The following is an 8,581-nucleotide window of genomic DNA, read 5'->3' on the forward strand; positions in this document are numbered from 1 at the left end:
TACAAAAAATCTGTTGCAATTCCCTCTTTGCTCTCAATCTCCTCTCTCTTACTCACTCATAATACAAATCTAGATAGATGCAATACAGTTCTCTCATATATAGCGAGGGGTTGCCCTCTAGGGAAAAAAAAAACATAAATTAAACATAAATTCTACCGTCAGATCTTTGCCTAATGAACGACCCAAATTGATTACGAAATTACAACATTTTACTAGGCAATTTTACATATATTTTTAGCTTCGGGGGCACTTCCCCCAATCCCCCCGTAGCGAATATTTTATAGGCGGTGTTGCCGCCCCATTACGAACTGGGGTCCAATGCAGCGATACCTTTGAATACAGAAGATAATCAGGCTCCACACCCAACAACAATATGAGGGACAACATTGGTACAGAAAAATATACATCCTCTAATATGTCATGCTATATCTTTCTACAGTTTGGGAAGGTACACATACCTCTATAAATTGGAAACTACCTTCCCAACACCAAAATGTCCTGCAATCGTGGAGATGTGAGCCTCTCTTATAAGATATAGTTTCTCATAAAATCTTTTCTATACTATAGAGTAGCCATTTTAGAGATGTGTTGTGGTCACCAACAACCCCCCTCTTTGTTTGGTATTAGCAATAACATCAAGAAAAGGGGGACCCTTAACAAAAATCCCAAAAATATTTTTGTCAAAATTTTTGTATTTAACTCCCTAAAAACTATGTCGCATCGCAAAGAGAGAGTGAAGCGTTTTCCTATGCGCATAAATAAGCTGCAAAGAAGCGATGCGAAATTCATCGCATCGCATATTTTGAAAGCGCCCTTAAAAGAAAACCTAAGGAATCGCCGATGGCCGATATGCGACGTCGCATATCGCAACGTCGCATAAGTAGCGCACTGCGATCAAATAAAAACTGCGATCTTGTGATTTGCGATCTGCGATCTTACAAACTGCGATCTTGCGATCTGCGATGGATGAGACTATCAATTGCTGCGATGACACTTCTCGACATCGCAATCCTCGATGCTGCGATGCGAATCGCAGAAACCACTCATCGCAAAGTTTCCTCGGCATGATCTGTAAACCCAAAATTGAGCGCACACCTTAAGGGAAATTAATGATTGCATGCCTGAGTATCCAAGGATGATCTTGTTGCGTTTTTCGAAGAGTCAAGTCATTATGAGTGTCATGATTATGCATTCATTAGAACTTAAAGCTTTCATGTTAATCTTTTCGTCAATTCTCTTTTCCTTTGCGTGAACTGTAAGGCAGCAACTAATATAAATCTATATGCAGGAAACATCTAAGGAAAAGGGGAAATCGCCAATACTAGAAGAACAGAGAGGAGATGCCTTCGCAAATGGATGCCGCATGCAGCAGGGCCGCGGATTCCAGAGCATCACTCAACAGACACTGATGAAAATAGACTATCCAAGACTCAGAGTCAAAGGCGCGCAAAAGCAGCATGTTTGCAAAAGATCCTGAAGCTCAGACTGGGTAAAGAAAAAAGAAAGACGCTGAAGAGGGAGGACGCCCCAGAAAAGCCTGGAACAAAGAACGGAAGCAATTTTCAACACGGAAGATTGTTCAGGCGACGAATTCCCTAACTCATTGAGTCATTCGCACGGCCGGAAACCGAAATAGCAACAGCACAATCAGTTTGAAAGAAATTTGGGTTATACTAAGTATACATACAGCGAATACACCCAGCCAGAGGAAGATTTTCAAAAATATCTTCTAGTTTGTCAGAAAGAGGTGCCAGCTTTTGTTATTTCTACTTTTATCGCTCGAACAAAAGGAAAAGACAACCAGCCGACTCTCTCCAGGCGAACCTTGCATTTCTTACAGCACTAAGGAGCAGATACAGAAACGGTTAGAAATTAGATTCAATTTTTAGAAATAAATTTGTTTTAGTAAAAGGGCGGTCATTTGAAGTCGTTTCCTAAATTTGTGTAATTAAGATTAGCTAGTTAGTAGTATTTAACCCTTCTCATGGCATTTGGAGAAGGGTCCGGAAATTTGTCAAAAAACTTGTCCTCAGAACATGCACTTTTGCACCCTCGGAGGGGGTTTTTGATGAATGGACAGATCAAGATTTATTTATGTTTGCATTTTAATGTCTACTACTGATGTTGCACTTCTGTACTCTTAGTAGATGTTAGAAGTAAGTAGAGATAAATCGTTATTGCTTGAAGTTGTGAGTGAAATCAGTCATAAATGGTACTTTTATCTCTTGATTAATTTTTGCTCATATTCTTAGAGTGATATACAGCTGAGTTGTTTATATGTTAATGTATGAATGTGTGGGTTACCATTTGGCACTTTTGTACAGTGGAGTCATTTGTTTGTGCTTGACATATGAATAACTGATTATGCGATATGCTGTTCACAACTGTTTTGCCTAAATTCTTATGCAGAATGGTTTATCTTAATTGATTTATATTCTTATGATAGCTGAATGATCTTTATTACTAGTTATTGTATGAAATCTTTTTAGATCGCATAATAGAAGAATTCTACCCTGGGTTACTATAGATTAGATGTGTTGTTTTTGTTAGATTACAGTAGCATAGATTCAGTTTAGAGTTTAGAATTAAATTAGCTTAAAATTACCTCTATATTAGCATCCTCAAAATCTACACACACACACACATCCTTTAGATTGGGAAGCTGGTCCCATTATCCCCAATCGGACCCGCTACATCAAACGGGAAAGGAGCCGCCAACCAGGTTCCGGACCGGGTGGGTATCCCCCTTGTTGTTGACCCAATTTTAGGTCCCTCAACATATTTGGCGCTAGAAGGAGGGCACGAACTATGAATGGCAACTAAGTCAAAATCCAAATGCCATTCTGAGAGTAACTCACCCTCATCAACTCCCCTAACTTCTCCAGTACGGTTAAACTCGGAGTTAGAAGTCGCTCGAGTATCCACCGCTGCTACTTACCCTAATATATCAGACCAACTCATCATTGAACCCCCTGAAATTCAAACTTTGATTCGTAAACTCCAGGGATTCTCTATTTTTTCCCAGAGGTCTGATAAATCTCACAGCAGCGTGACTTCGCAGTACAATCCTGCTCATTCCCTGACCAGATTGAAGAGTGAAAAATTTGGTATTCAACCAAGTGAACTCCCTCTCCCTACTAGGAAAAGAGCAAGGAAAACAACACCAGAGTCTGACCGTGAGACTCTTTCATCTACTTCGTCCATTTCAACCCCCTCACCGCGAAGTCAACCACCCACATCCTCATCCCAAATCACTCATCCATCTTCCACAACCCTTCCTCTTCAATCATCAAAGGTCATAATATCTTCATCTTCTCAGCATTAGGGATCATCTTCTTCACTTTTATTAACTAGCGGCTCAGCGATGGCCCAGTCTCCATGGAACAATCCTGGGGCGGTTTTAATGTCTCCACCCCTGAGCCCAATACTGGCCCATCCTGATAAATGGCTACCTAAATTCAATCCATAAACAGGAATGCTAGCTGAAGAGCATATCAATAATTTCATGCTTTCTGTTAATCTCAGCAGAGTTACCAACGAGGATGCTGTCGTCCGGCTTTTTCCTTATACAATGCAAGTAACAGCCGGGTCATGGTACTTTTCGTTACCTTCCGGGTCCATCACAAGTTGGGACATTTTTCAAAGTCAATTCCTCACCAAGTTTGGCGACGACAGATCAACAACGACATTGATCAATGACCTATCTAATCTTAAAGCTGAGGCTAGAGAACCCATTAAAGATTTTAATTTACGGTTCAATAAGATCCTCAACAAAATTCCCGCTGCTTCTCAACCCAGCGAGGAAGTAAGATGTGAATGGTACATCACGACCTTACCATCAAACTTGGCTATATTCATAGATAGGGCAAAGAAGACGACCTTAGTTGAAAACTTGACAGAGGCGTTAGCAGTAGAAAAGCGCGTAGTTGCCCTAGAAAAGAGATCTGCAATAGAAGAACACAAATCTAAGAAAATCTCTTTCAAAGAAGACACCAAGAAGAAGCAAACGAGAGATCCTTTCGATATGGAAGGATTACAAAAAGTGTTAAAGGCCATGTCCAATGAGATGATTGACATAAGAAAACAAGTAGCAGAAACTTCTTCAAAAAAGCCCTACAGATCTTTTAAAAGAAATCCTCCCATGGAGGTGAAACCACCCAATGTTGTCTCAAACGTCGAATCTGAATAAGAAGAAGAAGAAGAGAATGCCACTGAAGGGCAGACCGATGATGAAGAAGTTGTGGAACTGCAAGGAATGTGGGATTTCATCCTCCCACAAGAAGAAGATCAAGAAGCATTTCCGGTTAGCACACGAAGCAAAAATCAACTTGATCCTCCCCAAACTACCCCTAAACAGAAGGGCGCAAGCCCTGCAACAAAAGACAAGGTCGCAACAAAGAAAACAACCGGTAGAGCGACCCAATTTAGCCCAGTCCAATCAGATCAAGCACCTCCATCAAGAACACTGATAGTGTCGGATGAAATGGAGTATAACATTATCGATGACATGAAAAAGACTAGGGTTAATATCACTCTTTACGAATTGAGCAAATTGAAACATCAACAGAAAATAATGATGAAAGAATTACATGCCGTGCCTACTACATCTTTACCTACAGTTGTAGCTTCCCACAACATGGGAAGACCTCCAACCAACATGATCAATAAGATTGATCCAAATGACATTGCCTTGATTGGAGGAAGAATAAGATCCCATACTCCTCCTTTTCTTCTCACTTATGAAATTTTCAATAAGAACATGCACAATTGCTTGGTTGATTCTGGTGCTTCAACGAATATTTTACCCAGATAAATATGTGCCAAATTGAATGTTCAGCCACAAAAATCCGTAGTGCGCATAGTTCAACTTGATCGATCTCAAGTCGAAGTGATTGGTGAACTTAACCAAGTGACCATAAGATTGTCGTCTAACCCGAAAGTATGCCAGGTTATCGACATTCTAGTAGCTGATATCCCTGAATTCTATGGTTTAATTCTAAGCAGGGATTGGTCCAAAAAAATCCACGGATATTTCTCGACCGACTGGTCGCACATGTGGTTACCCTACAATGGTAAACCGAATCAAATAAAGGTTGAATGAGAGTTGCACCAAAAGTACATAGTGACAGAATTGGAAGGAGAGAATTAAGCAATAGCATACAACAGTAGTATCATAGGCAATTACTCGGTAGATTCTTTCCTCAGCAATTTCAATGATCACACCTCACCTTAGTTAGAAAATTCAGTTTTGTCCCAAGTTGAAATTTTTTCCCAAACTGATGATTCAAAATGTTTTAAATTTTTAGATAACTTTGTAAATACATATTTATTTTGGAAATTATATTTTGATGGCTCTAAATCTAACGAGGGAGCAGGAGCAGGATGCGTTCTGATTAGCCCAGATGGAAACAAGATCATGCTTACATGCAGACTTGAGTTCGATTGCACAAACAATACAGCGGAGTATGAAGCCTTGGTGCAAGGCCTATACAAAGCAATCGGGTTGAATGTTAAGTATCTTCAAGTCTTTGGAGATTCTGAAATTATCGTCAAACTGGTACGTAACACCATACATTGCCTGTCAAGTCATTTAAAGCATTATCAATCTTTAGTACAAGATCTGACTTCACATTTCATAGCATTCAATATTTCGTCAATCCCAAGACTCCAAAATGCGAGTGCAGACATGTTAGCTAACGTAGCCTCTAGACTTATTCCCTCTGAAGATTTTAGTCCAGATAGGTTCTCAATAGAATTAATCTTTAGACCATCCATCCCTGACAACATCACCAACTGGAGAGTATTCAACGACGATCCTGACATTGTAAATTTCCTCACTTCTGAAGGATCTTACTCAAATCAAATAATTGACGAAGACCATCATGATCACCAAATATAGCAAAATAGCACTGATAATGCTATACCTAAATCGGTGGTTAAGTTATAAGATTTGTATGATTTAAAAAGTCGGTTTAAAAGGTCTGGCAATTCTAAACTCTACAGTTCAACTCTGAATTATGAATTAGTAAACCTAGGAACCGATCAGAAGCCGCAAAACGTTAATCTAGGCCACGGCCTAGCCCTTGAAGAAAAATCAGCATATATCCGTCTCCTGAGACAATACAAAAACGTTTTTGCATGGAATTACGATGAGCTGAAGACATACAACACTTCTATCATTCAACACACTATCCCTATGATTGACAATGAGAAACCTGTCCAGTAGAAGCTCAGAAAAATCCACCCCAACTTAGAAAATCAGATAAAGACCGAGCTAAATAAGTTGTTGAGAGCCAGAATAATTTTCCCCGTCAGACATTCCAAATGGGTATCCAATATGGTGCCCGTTAGAAAGAAAAATAGAGATATTAGAATCTGTATTGATTTCCGGAATCTCAACAAAGCCTGTCAGAAAGACAATTTTCCCCTCCCACCTATGGAGCAAATACTACAGGCAGTAGCAGGCTCAGAATTAATGTCTTTCCTGGATGGATTTTCAGGATACAATCAAGTGTTGGTACATCCCGATGATCAGTTGAAAACCACATTCTGAACCAAATGGGGCACATACGCATATCAGAAGATGCCATTCGGTCTTATCAATGCCGGCGCTACCTTTCAGAGAGCCATGGACATCGCGTTTAAAGGTTTAGTCAATAAATCGATAGTGATTTACCTGGATGATATAACAGTGTACTCCAAGAAGCGAAGCGACCATCTCAAAGACTTGAATCAAATCTTTCAAAGATGTTTGAGGTATGGGATTTCACTTAACCCAAAGAAATATTTTTTCGCATTAAGTGAAGGGAAATTACTAGGATTCATAGTGTAAAAATCTAGTATTCACATTGAACCTGACAGAATCAAAGAAATTTCCGAAATATCCATGCCCCATAACAAAAAGGCCATGCAATCTTTCCTTGGACAAATCAATTTTGTAAAAAGGTTTTTCCCGGATTTTTCACGTATTATCTCTCCTTTACAAAATATGATAAAAAAGAATTCAAATTTTAAATGGGGTCAAGATGAGCACGAAGCATTCAACTTGATCAAACAAGCTATCATCAACGCTCCATCTTTAGCTACCCCAAACTTTTCAGAATCTTTTATCTTATACACTTTTGCCTCAGAGAAATCTTATGCTGTGATTTTAACTCAAACAAATCAAGAGAAGGCGGAAGCTCCAATTGCATTCTTTAGCTCGAACTTACAAGGTGCTGAGCTCAATTATTAAGACGTGGAGAAACAGGCATATGCTGTTTTCAAAGCGATCAAATATTTCAGACCTTTCTTACTTAAAGCCCACACCAAAGTCGTAGTGCCGTTTCCAGCGGTAAGAAACCTTCTGGTACAGAAGGATGTGGGCGAAAAGAGAGAAAATTGGATTACTGCTTTACAAGAATACGATCTTGAGATCAAGCTGGCGAACATCGTAAGAGGTCAAGGCTTCTGCAAGATGTTAGCTGGAGTATCGCAAATTCCTGAGAACTCATCTGAAGAGGTACATACATATGAGGTAAGCCTAAACGACGCAGAATCATTATATGCGGACACCATTTATTATCTTAAGAATGGGTATGCTCCATCACACCTGGATCACACCAAGAAAAGAGCTCTGAGATTAAAAGCTAAACAATACCAGCTCATAAATGATGTTCTGTTTAAAAGGAATTACGATTTTGTACTTCTTAGGTGTCTTGAGAAAAGTGAAGCCGAAAAGGTTTTGCAGGAACTCCACGATGGACCAACAGGTGGACACTATGCTGGAGAAGCTACTGCGCATAAGATCTTACGTGCAGGATATTATTGGCCCACGCTGTTCAAAGACTCATACAATTACGTAAGGAAATGCCAAATCTGCCAGACTGCCGTAGGGAAACAAAAGAAATCGTCCATGCCACTACAGCCGGTTAACATCGAGCAACCATTCAGCCAATGGGGCTTGCACATAATAGGTGAGATCGTTCCTCACTCTTCTAAGCAGCATAGGTATATCCTCACGGCAACAGATTATTTTACTAAATGGGTAGAAGCAGTTCCTCTCAAGAGTGTTAATTCTGAAAACATTATTGAATTCATAGATCAATTTATCATCACTGGGTTTGGATAGCCAACGACCTTAATGTTTGATAATGCATCATACTTTTCTGGAAATACAATGACTAAGTTTGCACTTAAAAGAGGTTTCAAACTAAAGTATTCTGCCAATTACTATCCGCAAGGTAATGGGTTGGCTGAATCAACAAACAAAAACCTAATCAGGATTATTAAAAGAATAGTCGACCAAAACCAAAAGAATTGGCACAAAGCGCTGGTAAATGCTTTATGGGCAGATAGAATTACAAAGAAAGCTTCAATCAGCACTTCTCCCTTTAATTTAGTTTATGGGAAAGAAGTGGTTCTTCCAACTCACTTAGTCATTCCATCTTTGTCTTTAGTACAACACATTGATGAAGTATCTACTTCCTCCTTACAATTGAGACAAATGGAGATAATCAAACTAGAAGAACGACGAGAACAAGCTAAGAAAACCCATGCTCATCACCAAGCGCTAATAAAATCCTCTTTTGACTCAAACATC

Source organism: Pinus tabuliformis, chromosome 5_1 (genome assembly GCF_031772625.1).
Source record: "Pinus tabuliformis cultivar Carrire ecotype Pingquan chromosome 5_1, CPIR1, whole genome shotgun sequence".
NCBI classification, from domain to species: domain Eukaryota; kingdom Viridiplantae; phylum Streptophyta; class Pinopsida; order Pinales; family Pinaceae; genus Pinus; species Pinus tabuliformis.